We start from the raw sequence: 21324 nt of genomic DNA, 5'->3' as shown, positions 1-21324 counted from the left end.
AGGCTTGGGGCCACCTCATTTTCCAAATCAGCCACCCCAAATGCAAAGAAGAGGAGTGGAAGACTCCATACAACAGCTAACTGTTAGCTTGCAACATTTTATGCAGAGTCAGAGCACTATCAACAACCAAAACTCCTAGGCCATCAATGACATCAGAGGGACTCTCACTAAAGTAACCACCACTTTGAGTAACCAGGAGAAAGGAAAGTTTCCAGCTCAACCCCAGCCCAATCCACAAGGGCACAGTCGATCATCTCAGCATTTAGGTGAAGGGAGCAATGTGAAATCAGTGAAAGCTATTACAACTTTGAGGAATGCTAAGGTTTTGGGTGACCCTGCCCATAGTGCAGGAAGTTCAAGTAAAAATGCTAATCCTCCTCTTGATAGTGGTGAGTCGAGTACTTTAAATTCACATAATGATGCATGTTCCATACCTGCACCGTTTCCACAACGTTTGGTGTCTTTGCACAAGGATAAACAGCATGTTGAAATCTTGGAAATTTTTAAGTAAGTTAGGATTAACATTCCACTTCTAGATGCTATAAAACAAATTCCTGCTTATGCTAAATTTCTAAAGGATTTATGCACTGTAAAACGCAAACTGAATGTGCAGAAAAAGGCCTTCCTCACTGAGCAAGTTAGTGCTATTATTCAAAATCACACACCACCTAAGTACAAGGATCCTGGGTCACCTACTATTTCATGTGTCATTGGAAACTCTAAGATAGGGCAGGCCTTGCTAGACTTAGGTGCGGGGGTTAATTTGCTACCTTATAGTGTGTATGAACAATTGGGGCTAGGGGAATTGAAAACCACATCCATTATCTTGCAGCTTGCCGATAGATCCATAAAAATTCCTAAAGGTATCATTGAGGACGTCTTGGTCCAAGTGGATAAATTTTACTACCCTGTGGATTTTGTGGTCTTGGATATGAAAGTGTCATCCCGTGCAAATTCTTCACCACCTGTGATTTTGGGAAGACCATTTTTAGCAACTTCTAATGCCATAATCAATTGTAGGAGTGGTGTTTTAAAATTGAGTTTTGGAAATATGACTTTAGAACTGAATATCTTCAATTTGTGCAGGCAACCTCAAGAACATGAAGAAATCCAAGAAATCAATTCACTGGAATCTTTAATTGTAGACACTCCTTGGTTAAACTATGATTGTGATGAGCAGTGGGAGGAATTAGAAGATTCCCTCGATTTAACTGAGTCCACCGATCATTTTTCTTCGCTTTGTGTTGCAGGTGACTCAACTGAGATGCAATGGAAGCTTAAATTTGAACCATTACCGGCAATACAAACCCCAGCACAACCATCCGATGAGAAGGCACTAGTGTTAGAATTGAAGCCACTACCGCCGGAACTAAAATATGCCTACCTTGGACCAGAGAACTCATTCCCAGTGGTGATTTCTGCATTATTGACTCCTGACCAAGAAAGTAAGTTGTTGAGAATTTTGACACAACACAAATCAGCCATTGGTTGGTCCATTGCCGACATTAAAGGTATAAGTCCTCTTATTTGTAAACATAGGATATATTTGGAAGAGGATTCGAAACCCTCTAGAGAGATGCAAAGGAGACTAAACCCCACAATAAAAGAAGTGGTAAAAAAGGAAGTTTTGAAATTGTTAGACATAGGCATCATATATCCAATTGCTGACAGTAAATGGGTTAGTCCAATACAAGTTGTCCCAAAAAAATTTGGTATAACCGTTGTAGAAAATGATAAGGGAGAATTGGTGCCTACTAGAGAGACCACAGGTTGGAGGATGTGTGTAGATTATAGGAAATTGAATGCTGCCTCTAGGAAGGATCATATTCCTTTGCCTTTCCTTGACCAGGTTTTAGAAAAAGTGGCAGGGCATGAATATTACTGTTTTTAAGATGGATTCTCCGATTATTATCAAATAGAAATAGCTCCAGAGGACCAAGAGAAGACTACCTTCACTAGTCCCTTTGGAACTTTTGCCTTTAGGAGAATGCCATTTGGACTATGCAATGCCCCGACTACTTTTCAAAGATGCATGTTAAGTATTTTTAGCAACTTGATTGAGGACAGTGTAGAGGTATTCATGGATGACTTTTCAATTTTTGGAAAAGCATTTGATGCATGTTTTTCTAATTTGCAGGTTGTTTTGAAAATATGTGAAGAAAAACAATTGTTGTTAAATTGGGAAAAATGTCACTTTATGGTCCAATAAGGAATAGTTTTGGGGCACATTATATCCTCTCGAGGCATAGAGGTGGATAAAGCTAAAATAGACTTGATTTCAAATTTGCCTACACCTAAAAATGTGAAAGATGTTAGATCATTTTTAGGGTATGCCGGTTTTTATAGAAGATTCATAAGGAATTTTAGCTTTATTTCTAAATCTCTTTGCAAACTTTTGATGCATGATGTTAAATTTGAATGGACCCAAGAGTGTCAAAATGGTTTTGATGAATTGAAAACATGTCTCACCACTACACCTATCATTCGATCTCCTGACTGGTCACTTCCTTTTGAATTTATGTGCGATGCAAGTGACTTCGCTGTGGGGGCTGTTCTTGGACAACGAAGAGATAAAATGCCATATGTTATAAACTATGCTAGTAAAACTTTAAATGCGGCACAAAAGAACTATTCCACCACAGAAAAAGAACTACTAGCTATAGTATTTGCATTGGATAAGTTTAGATCTTATCTTCTTGGTTCTCCTGTCATAATATTCACTGACCATGCAGCTCTAAAATTTCTACTGTCAAAAAAAGACACTAAGCCAAGACTGGTAAGGTGGATACTTCTGCTTCAGGAATTTGATCTCACAATAAAAGATAAAAAAGGAGTGGAGAACGTGGTGGCAGATCATCTTTCTCCGCTTCAACCAGAAGTTTCTGAGAAGTTTTCTTTAATTTCTGATAAATTTCCTGATGAACAATTATTTGCCATTGAATATTTACCGTGGTATGCTGATATTGTAAATTTCTTGGTTACAGGGAAAATTCCACCTCGTTGGAATGCTCAAGACATAAGAAGGTTGAAGGCTGAAGCTAAGAATTTCTTTTACGATGATCCTTATCTCTTTAAATATTGTTCATATCAAATCATTAGAAAGTGTGTGCCTAACAATGAAATTTCTAGTGTTTTAAATTTTTGCCACACAGAAGCTTGTGGTGGGCATTTTTCCGCCCAAAAAACAGTGGCTAAAGTTCTTCAAAGTGGGTTTTATTGGCCAAGTATGTTTAAGGATGCTTTGAGTTTCTGTAAAGCTTGTGAACCTTGTCAAAAATTAGGGGGAATCACTAGGAGAAACATGATGCCTTTGCAACCTATACTAGTGATTGAAATTTTTGATTGTTGGGGTATAGATTTCATGGGACCATTTCCTTCTTCTTTTGGCTATTTATACATTTTGCTTGCCGTTGATTATGTTTCCAAGTGGGTTGAGGCAGTCTCTTGCAGAACTAATGACCATCAAGTGGTTACAAAATTTTTCAAAGAAAACATTTTTGCAAGGTTTGGCATGCCTAAAGCCATAATCAGTGATCAAGGCACGCACTTTTGCAACAAACATGTTTCAGCCTTATTAAAGAAGTATGGTATCCATCACAAAATCTTTACTGCCTATCATCCTCAAACCAACGGGAAAGCTGAATTAGCAAATAGGGAAATTAAACACATCCTTGAGAAAACTATTAACCCAAATAAGAAGGATTGGTCTTTGAGATTGTCTGATAGCTTGTGGGTCTATAGAACAGCTTTTAAAACCGTTTTAGGCATGTCTCCATATAGATTAGTGTATGGTAAGGCTTGCCATTTGCCTGTAGAGTTGGAACATAAGGCGTATTGGGCAATTAAACAATGCAATTTTAACATTGATGATGTTGGTTGCGTGAGAAAATTGCAGTTATCTGAATTGGACGAGCTGAGGATGGATGCCTACAATAATTCTAAATTATCCAAGGAGAGAATGAAGAACTTTCATGATAAACACATTCAGCGTAAGACTTTTGAGCCCGACCAACAGGTGCTATTGTACAACTCTCGCCTACACTTGTTTCCTGGTAAGTTAAGGTCTCAGTGGAGTGGACCTTTTGTGGTGAAGACTGTTTTTCCTCATGGTGCTGTAGAGATTCTGAATCCTCAAAATGGTAATGTTTTTAAGGTTAATGGTCAAAGGCTCAAGCCTTTTATTTCTAACTTTGCACCTGAGGAATCTACTCTACATTTGCTTGATCCCACTTAGTATAGTTCATTTTCTTTTCTTTTCTTTTCCCTTTTTGTGTTTTTTTTTTCTCATTTATATTTTTATTTTTGTCATTGTTTTCCTTTGTTCTATAGTTGTTATTTCTTATTCTCTAGCATTATATTCTTTTCAAAGCGGTTCAGGTACTTCTTCTTTTTCTCATTTATATTTTTAGAATTGTTTTGCTTTATGTTTAAATACTCTCTTGGGTAAATTCTTTCAATTCTCCTGCATCATTGGGGACAATGCTACATTCTAGTTGGGGGGTGGAAGAGAATTTACCCTGTGGTTTGTGTGCTTTAAACATATGTGGTTTGCCTTGGGAAAATGGTGTTATATTGAAAAAAAATAAAATTGAAAAATCAAAAAGAAAGAGAGAAAGAAAGAGGAGTATTGAAGAGTTGCACTACATTATCCCATTTTTAACATTGACTTCAAAGTCACATACTATCTAGATACATGTGAAGCTCTTATAAATCAAAACAAACTAAGAAACACTTTTTTTGAAAGACCTTAAAATATGTCTTTGATTAAACGGTCTCAAAGGAAGAAAGTTTTCAAAGTAAAAGAGAAAAATACTGAAAGCCAGGCGATTACCCTATATAGGCAGGCAACTGCCACAATTTAAAAGAAATAATTTAGGAGGCAGTAGGGTTCGAGGCGACTGCCTGAGCATTGACAGGCGCCTAGGTGGTCAAGTCAGACGATTGCCAACCTTCTGGGTTTTCAAAATTGTTTTTTGGAAAAAATTTGAATTTCAAAATTAATTCAATAATTTAATTAAATGAGGAAATTGCTCTTTGGAAAAATTTTGAATTTCAAAATTAATTCAATAATTTAAATAATGAGGAAATTGTTCTTTGAAAAAATTTTGAATTTCAAAGTTAATTTAATAATTTAATGCTACCTAATTAAATGAGGAAATTGTTCTTTGGAAAAATTTTGAATTTCAAAATTAATTCAATAATTTAATGCTACCTAATTAAATGAGAAAATTGTTTTTTGAAAAATTTTGAATTTCAAAATTAATTCAACAATTTAATGCTACCTAATTAAATGAGGAAATTGTTCTTTGGGAAAATCTATAAATACCTCATTTAAGCAATGAAAAATAAAAAAAAAATAGACAAGCAAGATAAGCCTAAGAGATCAAACAGTCAATACACTAAAATTCTTCTTGTGCTGAAATTGTCCTTAAGTTCCTTTGCTCACATCATTTTGCTGGAGAAAAATTTTATGTTTTTTGGTGGATTGAAAAATCAAAAGCTTGGTTCCGAGTTGCACTCAATTCTTTTTAAAGAACCATCGGTGACTTTTAAAACTTTAGAACTTCTCATGTTCTATTTAACTTTGGTATTTTGAAGTACAATTTAGAACACAATTTGTACAACCTGCTCTAAATTTTGAGAGTATTTTTTGTGTGCAGATCTACTTCTATCTTCTTGTACTTTGAACGATTCAAAGGTTTGCTAAATCCTTGGACCAAGCACAGGTTGGTGCTTGGAGAGGTTTCTCTTCCTAAAAAAGAGGGTAAATTGTGTAAGGCTTTTGTTCCACCCGGAAGGAACAAGATATAGTAAATTCCTTGGGTGGTTGACCTTAGGCGAGGACATAGGCTAGGTATAAGCCGAACCTCGTAAAAGTGGTGGTGTCACCCTCTTATCCTTACTCTCTTTTAATTTCAGCAATGATATACCCTGCGTGGATGTTTAATACTTTTAATTATAAAGCGAACACATATTAGAAATTAAGTAAACCCAAAAACTAATTTGTTCTTGGGCTTGCGGAAACCAAAAGGGAGTACGTTGGTTAATCGATATTTTGCGGAAACCGAAAGGAAGTACGTTGATTGGTTAACATCCAAAAACTTATTAGCTGAAGGTATAATTAAGTTCTGATATTAAAAAAGTGTTTGAATGTTGTTGTAATATTCAAATTCAAAAGATAACAACAGGAGTTGTATATTCATATACAGAGACTCTAAAGATTCAAATTGATTTTTGTTGGGTGGTTGTTGTGTTTGAATAGTAAGTTAATTGATTGTATTAGTTGATTGTGGATTAATTAGAAAATAGGACTTTGTGTGGATTGCCTCATTAACAAAAATACAAATAATCCTTAAGAGATTGTGAAAAGGGACAAAAGTTCTAAAAAAGAATCAAAGAAATTTTAAATAACCCAATTCACCCCCCCTCTTGAGACTACACCTTAAGTTTCAGTTGGTATCAGAGCCCGGTTATAACAAAACCTAACAAGTAGCTATACAAAGATCAAAATAGCACAAATAGGAGTAGCTCCCTTTGGTGAGGGTCAATCCTCAACTAGGCCACCCATTTTTTGTGGATTAAATTACACCTTTTGGAAGCAATGAATGAGAATCTACCTTCAAACAATGGACTGGAAGGCATGGAATGTTGTCACAAATGGAAATTTAATCCTCACTAAGATTGTTTATGGAAAAGAAGTACTTAAAGAAGATAAATAACTAAATGACTTAGATTACCAAATGTTGCAAATTAACTCAAGTGTAATAAACGCCTTATACTGTGCACTTGATGCAAATGAATTTAATAGAGTAATGACATGTAAAACAACCAAAGAGATTTGGGATAAATTGGAAGTAACCTATGAAGGCACGGTAGATGTTAGGGAAAGTAGAATCGATATGTTAACCAGTGAATATAAAGCTTTTAGGATGAACTTCGAAGAAAGTATAACAAGCATGTACACTAGGTTCACCCATATCATAAACTCCCTAAGTACCTTACGAAAAACTTATTCCACCTATGAGAAGATTCGTAAAATTCTAAGAGCACTTCCACCTATTTGGGAACCAAAAGCGTTGACCTTTTGGTCACACCTAGTTTTGATTATGACAAATACTCTTGGTACTGATAGTTTTTTTGAGAATTGCATGTAGGTTTACCTTGTGCGCGCTTTAGGACTAAAAGACATATCATGATGGCGTGAGGTGTTCGTGCCGAAGAATGAAGATTTATGTGTTGTATTTTTTATTCATTTGATTATTTCTTCATTCTGTGATGTAATTTATTATGAACTGTGCACGTGTATGACTTGTAATAATTTGCATCATGCATGGTAGGTAGGTATGCTCAAAACGACCACAGTTGGACTTTAGGTACATACACACACCATAGGTCTGTAAACAAATGCATTAATAAGTCCCCATTATCATCTTCATGCAAGGGGAATTATAATTGGCTAAATTGGACTGAAAATTTAAAAGGTTGAGAGGGTTCGGACGACTGAACCTATGTTGTGTAAAATGGCTCGGGCGACTGAACAAGTCAACATGTTGACTTAGCTTCGGGTGACCAAACCTATTTTGAACGTATCTTCCTCGGGCACCCGAATGCTTGACAAAGCCTTTTTCAACTACTTGGATGACCAAATGTTTACGTTCAAAAGAGGCTCGGGCAACCGAACTCTAAGTCGGGCACTCAAAATGTCGAACAAAAGCTACTGACTTTTGTTCGGCCAACCGAGTCATAATTCGGGCACCCGAAGCTCTTAAAGTTGGATTTTTGGCTGTGTCTGTTTGGGCACCAGATCTTATGATCGGGCAACCGAACCTCGCGGGTTAAAAATATTTTTACAAATTTTTAATTTGGATAAATTGGATTAATTTTCTTAATGGTCTTTTAAACAATTTTAATTATACCCACTATGTCCCCAACAGTCAAAAAATCCTCCTTGCCTATTTATACTCATTCATTTGTCTTAATTAGAAAGGATTAGCAAACTTGATTAGGGTAAATATTCTCTCAACTCTCAAAACCCTAAAAACCCTATATTAGCCAAATTCTTCTTGGAAACACTCACATACTCCTTATTCTCCTTATCTCAGCATTGTGAGTATCTCTATAAGGCTATTGTGCTTAAATTTCTCTAGCTAATACTCTCTCTTGATATATTGATTGATTGATTTTATTTGAGAGTATAGCCTAATGTTTTTCCACCAATTTCATTTGATAAATCTAGTGTGGAAAGGCTTTAAGGGTTTTGGTTCTTGCATTATTGTTGCAAGTTACCCAAATCTAGATTTTGTGTGCAAAAATTCTTTCTCAAAAAACTAGTCTTTCAAACAACTCCATTGTGCTTTATACATTGAAATATACTATTCAGTTTGTTTGATTTATCTTGCTTAGCATATTTGAAACCTTGATCTATTTTTGTGATATTCAAATAGTGAGTTTCAAATCTTGCTTAGATATACACTTTAGATCTAGACTAAAAATATATATACGTGATTGAGTGTTTAGTACACATTAGAGCACTGAGCATATTTACATATCATTCGTGCTTGCATTATTGACTGAGCTATATTGGTGCACACATTTGCTTGTGTTGAAGTGCATTTTCATGTACAAACATTTTTATACACATAGGCTGTATTCCAGGCATGGGCTTGAAGAGGGAGACTAGCCCTATGGAATAGTCCCGGATTGGCTTAGACCCGCTTAGGAAAGTTAGGTGTGTCATCCTGTTAAGGAGTTTCGGTTGAGGTCAGCCCCTTGAATTGACCTGGTTTGTATAGGTGCTATTCCACCCGTTTAAGTGAACATTATAGTGGTAATCCTTGTGCTGGTGTGGCCAAGGCAAGGATGTAGGCACGGTTGGCTGAACCTTGATAACATATCGTGCGTGTTCTTTACTTTTTCGCATTTTACATTTACTGCACGTGTATGTTTGTTTGATGATTGCATTGACAAGCCCTAGGCTAAATTACATCGTTGTTAAAATCAGTAGACCTAGAAAACAAATTTTTAAATACCCAATTCATGCCCCCTCTTGGGGTTGCTCCATAACTATCAATTGGTATCAAAGCCTCGTTACTTAGACTTAGAAGTTATTTAGTAAAAGTTCATGATGACTCATGTTAGTGCATCCCCTTCCTATGAGGGAAGATTAGTCACACACCCTCCTACGTTCTGTGGTATTGATTATGCTCTATGGAAATTTAGAATGATTATGTATGAAGCTCTAAATTGGAAATTTTGGAAAGTCATTGATCAGGGTGATTATGTGCCTATGAAGTCTATTGGGTGTACTGATGTTCCTAAATCTGAGTTTGAAATGAATGATCATGATAGGGACTTAGTACAAGTAAACTTTAATGCCATGAATACCTTACTGCATGCTTTAGATTATAATGTTTTATATGAGGTTTTTGCTTGTAGTAGTGCCAAGCTGATTTGGGACAAACTTGAATAGAGATATGGTGCGTCCATGCAAAAGGGAGTCACCTCTCCATGTGACTCAGGCTCCATTGATCTTAAGGAAGGTAACCAGTGTTATGTAGCTTTAACCAATGATGAGGTTATTTCAATTCCTTCTGTCCTAGTAGATGAATATGAGCATGATTCTTATGCTGATTTGAATACTACATTTGATACTGAATCATATGATAGCACTGATAGTGAAAGCATGCCTACTTAGGAGGAATTACAAATTGAATATCTTAGGATTCATAAGTTACTTGTTAAATGTAACAAGAAATATTCTGTTTTGGAAAAAAGTATGAAGCATTCATGAAAGAATGTGACTATAAAGTTCTTGTTGAAAGAGAAAATACTTTGAAAATAAATAGACTAGAACGCAAGAATGAATCATTAGAAAATAAGTTAACTGTTTTGAAATCTAGAGTTTCTAATGATGATAATAAAGATTACTTGATAGCATATTTTGAAAGTAAAGCAAACAACATGTCTAAATAACTTTTGAAACTTCCATAATGTTGGCAAAAATTTTGAAAACTCAAAAATTCAAGATCTAGAGAAGAAAATGGAAGACCAATCTAAGATCATCTATACGTTCACTAGAGGCAAGGAAAACATTAATAAACTGCTAGGTGCACAAAAGATGACCTTAGATAAAGAAGGTATATGTTATAATGGGATTGAAAATAAGAAAAGAAAGAACCTATACATGGGGTACTTTGTAAAAGAATCGAAACACTATGCCAGTACCTCCTTTAGTCTATACACTCACACCACATGCATCTTATGTAAAAAAGAAAGGGCACACAAAATTTGATTGCCCATTTAAAAGAAAAGGTGTGAAACCCAAACAAGTATGGAAATCCAAAGAAGGTTGGGTCACATACAATTCGACCGTCCTTTCAAAAATAAAGATGTAAAAATAAAGAAAGTATGGAAGGTAAAAGGTCAATCTAGCACTAACCCTCCTGGACCCAAGACAATCTGGGTACCAAAGCTAGTTGTTTAATTGTGTCTTGCAGATTTGCTTAAGATCAGCATCCTCAAAAGAAAAATGGTATATGGATAGCGGATGCTCACGCCACATGACCAGAGATCACAATTCATATCTATCATACTTAAGGATGAATGGTTTGTTACTTTTGGAGATAATGCTAAGGGAAGGATCACAGGTGTCGATAAAGTCAGTAATGATTCCTCACTCATTATTGATGATGTTTTATTAGTTGAATGTCTAAAGCACAATTTATTGAGCATAAGTCAACTATGTGATAAAGGCTACAAAGTATCATTTGAACATGACAAGTGCATAGTTGAACACAAAACTAATAATAAGACACTGTTCATTGCTAAGCGTAATGAAAATGTATATACCACAAGCTTTGATAACTTAACTTCACAGAGTGTGACATGCTTATCTGCTATAAATGAAATAAGCTGGATTTGGCATAAGAGACTAGGACACGCAAACATGGATTAAATCTCAAAACTAGTCAAGAAAGAATTAGTTAAGGGACTGCCTAAGACTAAATTTTTGAAAGATAAAATCTGTGATGCATGCCAACTAGGAAAACAAGCAAGAACAAGCTTTAAGAAGAAGAAAGAGATCTCCACTACTAGGCCACTTCAAATGCTACACTTAGACTTATTTGGACCAAATCCAATTCAGAGTTTAGGAGGAAAATCATACGCTTTTGTCATAGTTGATGATTTTACAAGATACACATGAGTACTATTCTTAGGTCACAAAGATGAAGCAGGTGAAAAATTTATAAACCTATGCAAGAAAGTACAAAATGAAAAGGGATACACAATTACTAAAATTCGAAGTGATAGGGGTAGAGAATTTAAAAATCAAGGCATGGAAGACTATTGTAATTCATTAGGAATTGCCCATAATTTTTTAGCTTCTAGAACACCACAACAGAATGGTGTAGTTGAAAGGAAGAATAGGTCTATACAAGAAATGTCCAGAACTATACTTAACGGACATAAATTACCTAAATACTTCTAGGCCGAGGCAGTGAATATCACCTGCTATGTGCTAAATAGAGTTCTGATTAGACCCTCACTTAATAAGACTCCTTATGAATTATGGAATGGCCATAGACCAAACATATCATAATTTCATGTCTTTGGCTGTAAGTGTTTTGTGCTTAGAGACAATGAGCATCTAGGAAAATTTGATGTGAAATTAGATGAAGGTATCTTCCTAGGGTATGCTTTAGATAGTAAAGCCTATAGAGTGTATAACAAATGAACATTGACACTCATAGAATCTATTCATGTAGTGTTCGATGAGTCAAATCCTTTCTCCAAAAGAATTGATGAAGATGAAATTGAATTAAACAAGGAACTAGAAGAACTATCAATTGAGAATGATTTAGAAAAGAAAAATGAACTTAAAGAACTATCCATTGAAATTGATCAAACTACTAATGAGGTTAATGAACCACCTAGAGAATGGAAATACATAAAGAATCATCCCATAGATCAAATAATAGGTGAACCATTACGTGGAGTAGCCACTCGCTCCTCTCTTAGGAACATGGTTAGTCATTTTGCATTTTTATCTTAAGAAGAACCTAAGAATGTGAGTGAAGCTATAGAGGATGAATCTTGGGTGTTGTCCATGCAAGAAGAATTAAATCAATTTGAAAGAAACAAAGTATGGACTTTAGTTCCCATACCAGAGGATAAGTTAATCATAAGGACCAAATGGATATATAAGAATAAGAAAGATGAACATAGAATAGTTGTGAGAAATAAGGCTAGATTAGTAGCTCAAGGATATAATCAAGAAGAAGGTATAGATTTTGAAGAAACATTTGCCCCTGTAGCAAGGATGGAAGCCATACAAATGCTTTTAGCATATGTAGCTTTTAAGGATTTCAAGCTATATCAAATGGACGTCAAAAGCGCATTTTTAAATGGCTATATAAATGAAGAAGTGTATGTAGAACAACCCCAGGCTTTGAAAACCATAAGAATCCAGATCACGTGTATAGACTGACAAAAGCCTTGTACGGTTTAAAGCAAGCTCCTAGAGCTTGGTATGAAAGGCTAAGCGGTTTTCTATTAGAAAATGGATTTATAAGAGGAAAGATAGATAGAACCCTGTTCATAAAGGATAAGGAAGATGATATTCTCCTAGTACAAGTATATGTAGATGACATTATATTTGGCGATACAAATAAAGAATTGTGTAATGAATTTGCCAATACCATGCAAAATGAATTTGAGATGAGCATGATGGGTGAACTAAACTTCTTCTTAGGACTTCAGATCAAACAAGAAAATCATGGAATATTTATAAATCAATCAAAGTATATTAAAGACTTACTCAAAAAGTTTAATATGGAAGACGAAAAAAATACTAGGTACACCTATGAGCGCTTCATTGAAATTAGATAAAGATAAACAAGGTATACTTATAGACGTCAAGCTATATCGTGGAATGATAGGTATCTTGTTATACCTGACTGTCAGTAGACCAGATATAATGTTTAGAGTATGTTTGTGTGCAAGATTTCAGTCTGCTCCAAAAGAGTCTCATTTGCTAGCTGTTAAATGGATACTTAGATATTTTATAGGAACCGTGGACATTGGGTTATGGTGTCCTAAGTACACATCCTTTGAGATTCTTAGTTATTCAGATGCTAATTTTGAGGGTAGAAAAGTGGATAGGAAGAGCACTAGTGGTACTTGTCATTTCTTAGAACACTCCTTGGTCTCTTGGTTTTCCAAGAAACAAAATTCAGTTGCACTTTCCACAGCTGAGGCTAAATACATAGCGGTAGGTAGTTGTTGTGCTCAAACGCTTTTCATAAAGCAACAATTGAAGAATTTTGGATTAAGCTATGAAACAATCCCTATAAGATGCGATAATAAGAATGCAATAAATATCTCAAAGAATCCCATATTACATTCACGAACTAAGCACATAGAAATACAACATCACTTTCTTCGTGACCATGTGCAAAAAGGGGATGTAACACTAGAGTTGGTATACACGGATGAATAATGGGTAGATATATTCACGAAACCACTTGGGGAGGATAGGTTTATCTAAATTAGGCATGAATTAGGTCTCATGCATAGTCGAGAGGTTGCTTAGAATCATGTTAGATGATATAATTCAAGGGAAGCAACATCACTTACGATATAATCACTTGATATTGCATTAATCAATAATGGACACATTTAAAACCATAAGATTTTTAAGGGGAGAAGAACATAAGGGTACGTGTACTCATGATTTATTTGTTTACGCCTTTTTGTTGATGTCAAAAGGGGGAGAAAAATTGGGAGCAAAAATGATAACACAAGAAAAAAAAAATCAGAAGCAAAGAAAAATCGGGAGCAAAAATTGTTATTGAAGTTATGCAAAGGGTGAGATATACAAAGGGAGAGAAATCTAGCATATCATATTCATCATGAGCATATTTCATATCTTATTTGGATTCAGGCTAAACACTGTGTATATGAATATGAGCATATTGTCATTTACTGATTATTTGATGCATTAATTGAGGGGGAGCCTTGTTAGGTGTAACCCATTATATATTTTTGCTCGTGCATTTGTCATCATCAACAAGGAGGGGGGGGGGGGATTGTTGACTCTACGAGTCCAATCCTATTTTGATAATGACAAATCACTTGGTATTTGATCTGTGCATTGAGTTTGTGAACAGGGCTTACATTAAAAATGCACGGAAAGATAACAAGTCATGGAAGCCTTCAAGTAAGCTTACAAATCATGGAAAGCACAATGAAACTCAAAGAGTACGAGAATCAAGATGCAAGCGGCAAAGTTCAAGAATATCTTGGGAATGGGTATTTAGAACTCATGTACTTACATTTTTCTTATGATTTAATTTGAGGCTTAACATAAATTAGAATTTCTTTAGGATTCATGCATTTCATGTATATCATTAGGGAACCTTCATGGACTTAGAAATGTTCTTGAAATCATGGAAAATATGTTTTATAAAAGGCCCAAGAAAAAGAGCAAAGCATTTTTTTTTAAAATTAGAAAATGGAGATAAAAAATTGGACTTCGGTAGCTTGAACTTCACCTCAGTAGCCTGAAGAATTTCTTCAAGAGCCTGAAGATTAAGTTCGGTAGCCTAAAGAATTAACTAAGAAAATAGAACCTGGTAGAGGTACTTCGGTCGCCTGACCCAAGAACCTCAGGCGCCTGAAGTTGCCACTTCAGGAGCCTGAACCCCACTTCGGTTGCCTGAAGTCGCGAGAAAGTCTAAAAATCAGATTTTTATTAAAAGGACTCGCGAGCTATTTTATTGATCCAATGACTGAGATCAATCCTAAGGGTAATGTACTATATATTCTGAATATCTAAACCCTAGAACAGAAGTAAAACACACAAGAAAGAGAAGAACACACCTTGTTGAAAGAACATTGAAAAGCTGCTCCTAGTGCTATACGATTACCTACACTTCAATCTCTAATCTTCAAGCTTGGACAAATCAACTCAGATTCTCAAAGGGAACTTGTTTATCCAACTATACTTCAATCTAGTATTGAGGTTTGATCTTTCAAGTTATTATTCTTAAGAACATCTCATCTCATCTCATTACGTGTTTTTGAATATCATTAGAAAAGTTTTGATCTTGGGTGTGCGTAAACCTATAAAAATTGATGGTTGAAAAGATCATTACTTGAGAACATTTTTTGTTAGATCGGCTGATTGGTTTTTGATTCAAGGGTATAAAGATATACATATATATTGGTCATAGACATTATTATTGTAAAACCTATTTTGATTAAAAGATTGATCTTGAAAGTGCCTATACATATACGTCGCTATTCTAAACAAGGTCATTATTTGATTTAGGGTGTGTGATTGAATGAAAGGTTTGTTTCAAATAAATTTGAGCATTTTTGCAAAGTGAACCAAGAACCCTAGTATACTCCAAAACCTTTTAAATATATCTATACTTGGGAGTTTTAGTTAATTAGGGATTTGTGTGTTGAAGCATATCATACATAAAACGATTGTATCATTTTTCATACATTCATGAGCTTCAAGTTATATCATATGCTAATGTATTAGAAAATTGAATTGTACTCACAAGATTTTGTTAGAAGCATTGTTTTGAGTGTTATTTTTCAGATCTCATTGTATACGCGGTTCAATGTGTGAATCGGTGTGTGAGGAGAGAGTTGTATCTCTTGTAAGCAGCGGAGTAGGAGGAAGCTGTGCCTCTTGTAAGCAGTGGATTGTAAGGGAAGCTCTGCCCAATTTAAGGAGCAGGGTTTTAGTGAATCCTTGAGTGGTTACTCAAGGCAAGGACGTAGGCCAAGTCGGCTGAACCTCGTAAAACTGTGTTTGTCTTCTCTCTTCTCTTTACTATTCATTTTCTACATTGCATTTAAAGTGTGTATATTGCATGCATAGGTTGGATAGTCTTGCACAAAAGTAATTGAGTAAAATAATTTATTTGTAAATATATAAGAAGGGTTTAAGCGGTAAATTAGTGCCAAAGAATTTTTAAATACCCAATTCACCCCTTTCTTGGGATTACGCCTGATTCAACATATCTGTTCCTATTTGACTTTCACATTCACTATACACACACAGATACTATGATATGGTGACTGTGCTTTTGATTATAATATATATATCTGTAGTACTTTGATTTGCATGTGTTTGTGTTTAAACGGTTATTCTGTTGAAATATATGCTTAGTATAGAAATCCTCCAGCATGGCGGATGTAGTGGATAAGAATTGCCTGCTAATAGATTATAGGTTCTCTCATGCCTTACTCTTGAAATACTGCCTGTTTGAGAATCATTTTTGTGCAGGTTAATTTTGGGAAATGTCTTGTTTACAATCGGCATGTTGCCGAATTTTCTGTTGACATTTGCCCAAAATATTTGAGATGATTTTCTTTGTTGTGTGCAAATGTGATTTATACTTAAAGTCTAAATACTTACGCTTGGCTCATTTGCGTTAAATGGTTAAACTCCTTGGGGCTGGTTGTGTGTATTTATTTAGAATACTGGAAGATTCTTATAGATTGCACCATAACTATCAATTGCACCAAATATGGATTGAAACCTTTGCACATAACCTAATATCATTTCCTTAATGCTAAACTCCTTAAAAATTGAGTGCTTTTCTAAGATAGTTTGTGAATTTTACTCAAGTTGATTTATAAAGAAAATGCATATTCTTAGGGGGAGTCCTTCATTTCAAAATCAAAAGGCTCTAAGAATAAATATGTATATATATATATATATATATATATATTGCATTCACCGCTATATCTTTTGGAAAATATAATAACAATTGGTATCAATGTGCACATCTTGGTGAATCTATATTTGATATCATGTTCATTTTAAAACTAACAATATGTCCTTATAACTAGTGGTTTTTTTTTTTAATAGTTGGTATCTTCTCTACCATGTAGTTATAACAATTGGTATCAGACTCACATGTTTATTATACTATACCTTATGGGCTCACATGTTTGTTTTGGAAACTAGAAATGATTATGATAAAATTAACTTTAAAATATTTTTGAAAAGATGCGTAAAAACCAAATGAAAGATTAATGTTCATCCTTGCATAATCATCCATTTGGGGAGTATAGAACATTAAAATTGTTAATGTACTGCATGCTACTTATACTTTCTTGATGCATATTCGGTTTGGGTTGATTGATTGAAATATGCTATATACTATTCATTATAACTCCAAACAAGTCACTTAGGTACAAAGTTATGATTGTGAATAGTCTACTTTCAAACGGCATGCTTCCAAATTTTTTAATCCTCCCAATATACCTCTTGTATCTAATTGATGTCCTTTGCCTTAACGCTTTATTGCTCAACCCTTTTTGCTATTGCCAAAAGGGGGAGAAGGAGAAAAAGTGGGTAATACTGTGCTTAATTATGCTTACATCTCTTATTACCTTTTACTTTAATTGTCTTTATACATAAAGTTTGGGGGAGCCTCTCTTGGCTGTACCCACTTTTGCATAAAGTATTTGTCATCATCAAAAAGGGGAAGATTATTGACCTTTTGGTCACACCCAGTTTTGATTATGACAAATACTCTTGGTACTGATAGTTGTACTGAGAATTGCATGCAGGTTCACCATATGCGCGCTTTAGGACTAAAAGACATATCATGATGGCGTGAGGTGTTTGTGCCGAAGAATGAAGATCTATGTGTTGTATTTTGTATTCATTTGATTATTTCTTCATTTTGGGATATAATTTATTATGAACTATGCGTGTGTATGACTTGTAATAATTTGCATCATGCATGGTAGGTGGGTATGCTCAAAAAGACCATAGCTGGACTTTTGGTACCTACACAGACCTTAGGGATTTGACCGACACCAAATTTTTTCAGTAGGATAGAAAGTCCTTAGGTCTCTAAACAAATGCACTAATAAGTCCGCATTATCATCTTCATATCAAGGGAATTATAATTGGCTAAAATTGGACTGAAAATTGAAAAGGTTGAGAGAGTTTGGGCGACCGAACCTATGCCGTGTAAAGCGGCTTGGGTGACCGAACAAGTCAACATGTTGACTTAGCTTTGGGCGACCGAACCTATTTTGAACGTATCTTCCTCAAGCACTCGAATGCTTGAAAGAGCACTTTCCAACTACTCGGGTGACCGAACGTTTATGTTCAAAAGAGGCTTGGGCGACCGAACTGCCTAGTTCGGTTAACCAAACTCTGAGCCGGGCACCTGAAATGTCGAACAAAAGCTACTGACTTTTGTTCGGCCAATCGAGTCATAATTCAGGCACCCGAAGCTTTTAAAGTTGGAGTTTTGGCTATGTCTGTTCGGGAACCCGATCTTATGACCAGGCGATTGAACCTCACGGGTTAAAAATATTTTTATTGATTTTTAAATTGGATAAACTGGGTTAATTTTATTAATGGTCTTTTAAACAATTTTAATTATACCCACTATGTCCCCAACGGTCAAAAAATCCTCTTTGCCTATATGTACTCATTCATTTGTCTTAATTAGAAAGGTTTAGCAAACTTGATTAAGGTAAAAATTTTCTCAACTCTCAAAATACTAAAAACCCTATATTAGCCAAATACTTCTTAGAAACACTCACATACTCCTCATTCTCTTTATCTCTGCATTGTGAGTATCTCTATAAGGCTATTGTGTAAATTTCTCTAACTAATACTCTCTTTATATATTGATTGATTGATTTTATTTGAGAGTATAGCCTAAGGTTTTTGCACCGATTTCATTTGATAAATCTAGCGTGGAAAGGCTTTAAGGGTTTTGGTTCTTGAATTATTGTTGCAAGTTACCTAAACCTAGATTTTGTGTGCAAAAATCTTTTCTCAAAAAGCCAGTCTTTCAAACAACTCCATTGTGCTTTATACATTGAAATATACTATTGAGTTTGTTTGATTTATCTTGCTTAGCATATTTGAAACCCTGATCTATGTTTGTGATATTCAAATAGTGTGTTTCAAATCTTACTTAAATATACACTCTAGATCTAGACTAAAAATATATACGTGATTGAGTGTTTAGCACGCATTAGTGCACTTAGCATATTTACATATCATTCATGCTTGCATTATTGACTGAGCTATATTGGTGCACACATCTACTTGTGTTGAAGCACATTTCCGTGTACAAACATTTTTATATACATTGGCTTTATTCTAGGCACGGGCTTGAAGAGGGAGACTAGCCTTATGGAATAGTCCCAGATTGGATTAGACCCAGTTAGGAAAGCTAGGTGTGTCATCCTGTTAAGGCGTGTCAGTTGAGGTTAGCCCTTTGAATTGACCTGATTTGTATAAGTGCCGCTCCACTTGTTTAAGTGAGCATTATAGTGGTAATCCTTGTACTGGTGTGGCCAAGGCGGGGACGTAGGTACAGTTGGCTGAACCCCGATAACATATCGTGCATGTTCTTTACTTTTCTATATTTTACATTTACTACACGTGTATGTTTGTTTGATGATTGCATAGACTGACCCTAGGCTAAATTACATTATTGTTAAAATCAGTAGACCTAGGCAACAAATTTTTAAATACCCAATTCACCCCCCCTCTTGGGGTTGCACCATAACTATCAAAAAGCCACGGCCATTACGGATGGAAGAAATCTTAAAACAACTTCCTTTGATGAACTCATTAGATCTCTTCTAACCTATGAAATGATGTTAAAAGAAAGAAGCACTGAAAACAAAAATAAGAAGTCCATAGCTTTACAAGCTTTGAAAGAATATTCAAGTGAGGAAGATGATGAATCTAGTGAATTAGAAGATGAGGACTTAGCTCTCATAACTAAAAGACTTGGAAAATTCTTAAAAGAAAACAAAAAATTCGCTGGAAAATTTAATGGATCAAAAACTGAAAAAGGAGAAAACAATAAAATAGAATACAAAAACAAAAATGATCCTTCCGCTTGCTATCATTGTAAAAAGGTCAGGCTCATCAAACTGGAATACCCACAACTCAAGAAGGAAAAGAAGAAAAGGAAGCCAGCAATGAAGGCAACTTGGGATGACACTAGCTCGAGTGAATCGGAAAGTGAGCCAAGTGATCAAGAAGTAGTAAACATGTGCTTCATGGCGTATAATGAAGAGGCAAACTCTTATTATTCTCTCTCTGAAGATTCGTGTAATGAATCTTGTAGTAATTCGTGTGAAAGTATACCTTTTTACAAAGAACTTCGAGCTGAATTATGCCTTTTTACAAAGAACTTCAAGCTGAATTACTCTTTCTACATAACAAGTTTATTAAAATCTCAAAGAGGAACACAAGCTTGAAACAACAAAATGAAGCACTTAGAAATCAACTTGAATCTTCAAAACTTGTTGAAGAAGAAAAAGACTTAAAGATTTAAGAACTTGAGAAGAAAGTAGATAACTTATCTCAAGAATTAGCTAAGTCTCAAGTAAATGAAGATTGTAAGAAAGTGCAAGAAATAAATGATCTTAAAAATCAAATTCAAGGGAAAGAAAATATCATCTACAACTTTACAAAAGGTAAGGATAACATTGAACAGATGGCAGGACAACAAAGAATGACAAACAACAAAGAAGGAATTGGTTATAATGGAGCACCAAACAAAAGAAAGAAAAACTTATTTATGGGATATTTTGTAAATCAATCTAGACATTATGCAAGCACTTCATCAACAAATATTCATGAGCGCACCACTTGCTACATGTGTAAAAATAAAGGACACATAATGTTTAATTGTAAACTTAGGAAAATGTACATTAGAGTAAAAGATGAGTGGAAGATAAATGCCAAAACTAGACAAGATTTAAAGAAAGCTAAGAAGGTTTGGGTTCCAAAAGTAACAACTTAAATCCTTTCTTGTAGGTTTGCTTTAGGACCACACCGTCTAAGGATAAATGGTACTTGGACAATGGATGTTCAAGGCATATGATGGGAGATAAATCTAAGTTCACCTCTCTTACACAAAAGGATGGAGGATTTGTTACCTTCGGTGACAATGCAAAAGGCAAGATCATCGAAATAGGTAAAAGCGGTAAAGACTCTTAACTTACTATAGATGATGTCTTGTTGGTAGATGGTCTAAAGCATAATTTACTAAGCATTAGTCAACTTAGCGACAAAGGATTTGAAATAATATTTAAGAAAGACAAATGTGTAATTCAAGATTCTAAGGATCAAAAGACACTATTCACTGCACTTAGAATGAACAATGTATATTGCATAAACCTTGATAGTTTAATCTCTCAAGACATAACTTGCTTAGTAGCCATGAGCGAGAATAGCTGGCTTTGGCATAGGAGGTTAGGACATGCAAGCATGGATCTTATATCCAAGCTCTTTAAAAAGAATTT

The 21324-nt window shown here is 35.0% G+C and overlaps 1 pseudogene; it reads left to right on the top strand.

Annotated features, from left to right (window-relative positions):
• Positions 1-21324, top strand: part of LOC131156011 (uncharacterized) — a 43902-nt pseudogene that overhangs the window by 64 nt on the left and 22514 nt on the right.

Source organism: Malania oleifera, chromosome 5 (genome assembly GCF_029873635.1).
Source record: "Malania oleifera isolate guangnan ecotype guangnan chromosome 5, ASM2987363v1, whole genome shotgun sequence".
In the NCBI taxonomy this organism is placed as follows: domain Eukaryota; kingdom Viridiplantae; phylum Streptophyta; class Magnoliopsida; order Santalales; family Ximeniaceae; genus Malania; species Malania oleifera.
This window is presented reverse-complemented; position numbering and strand designations above follow the sequence as displayed.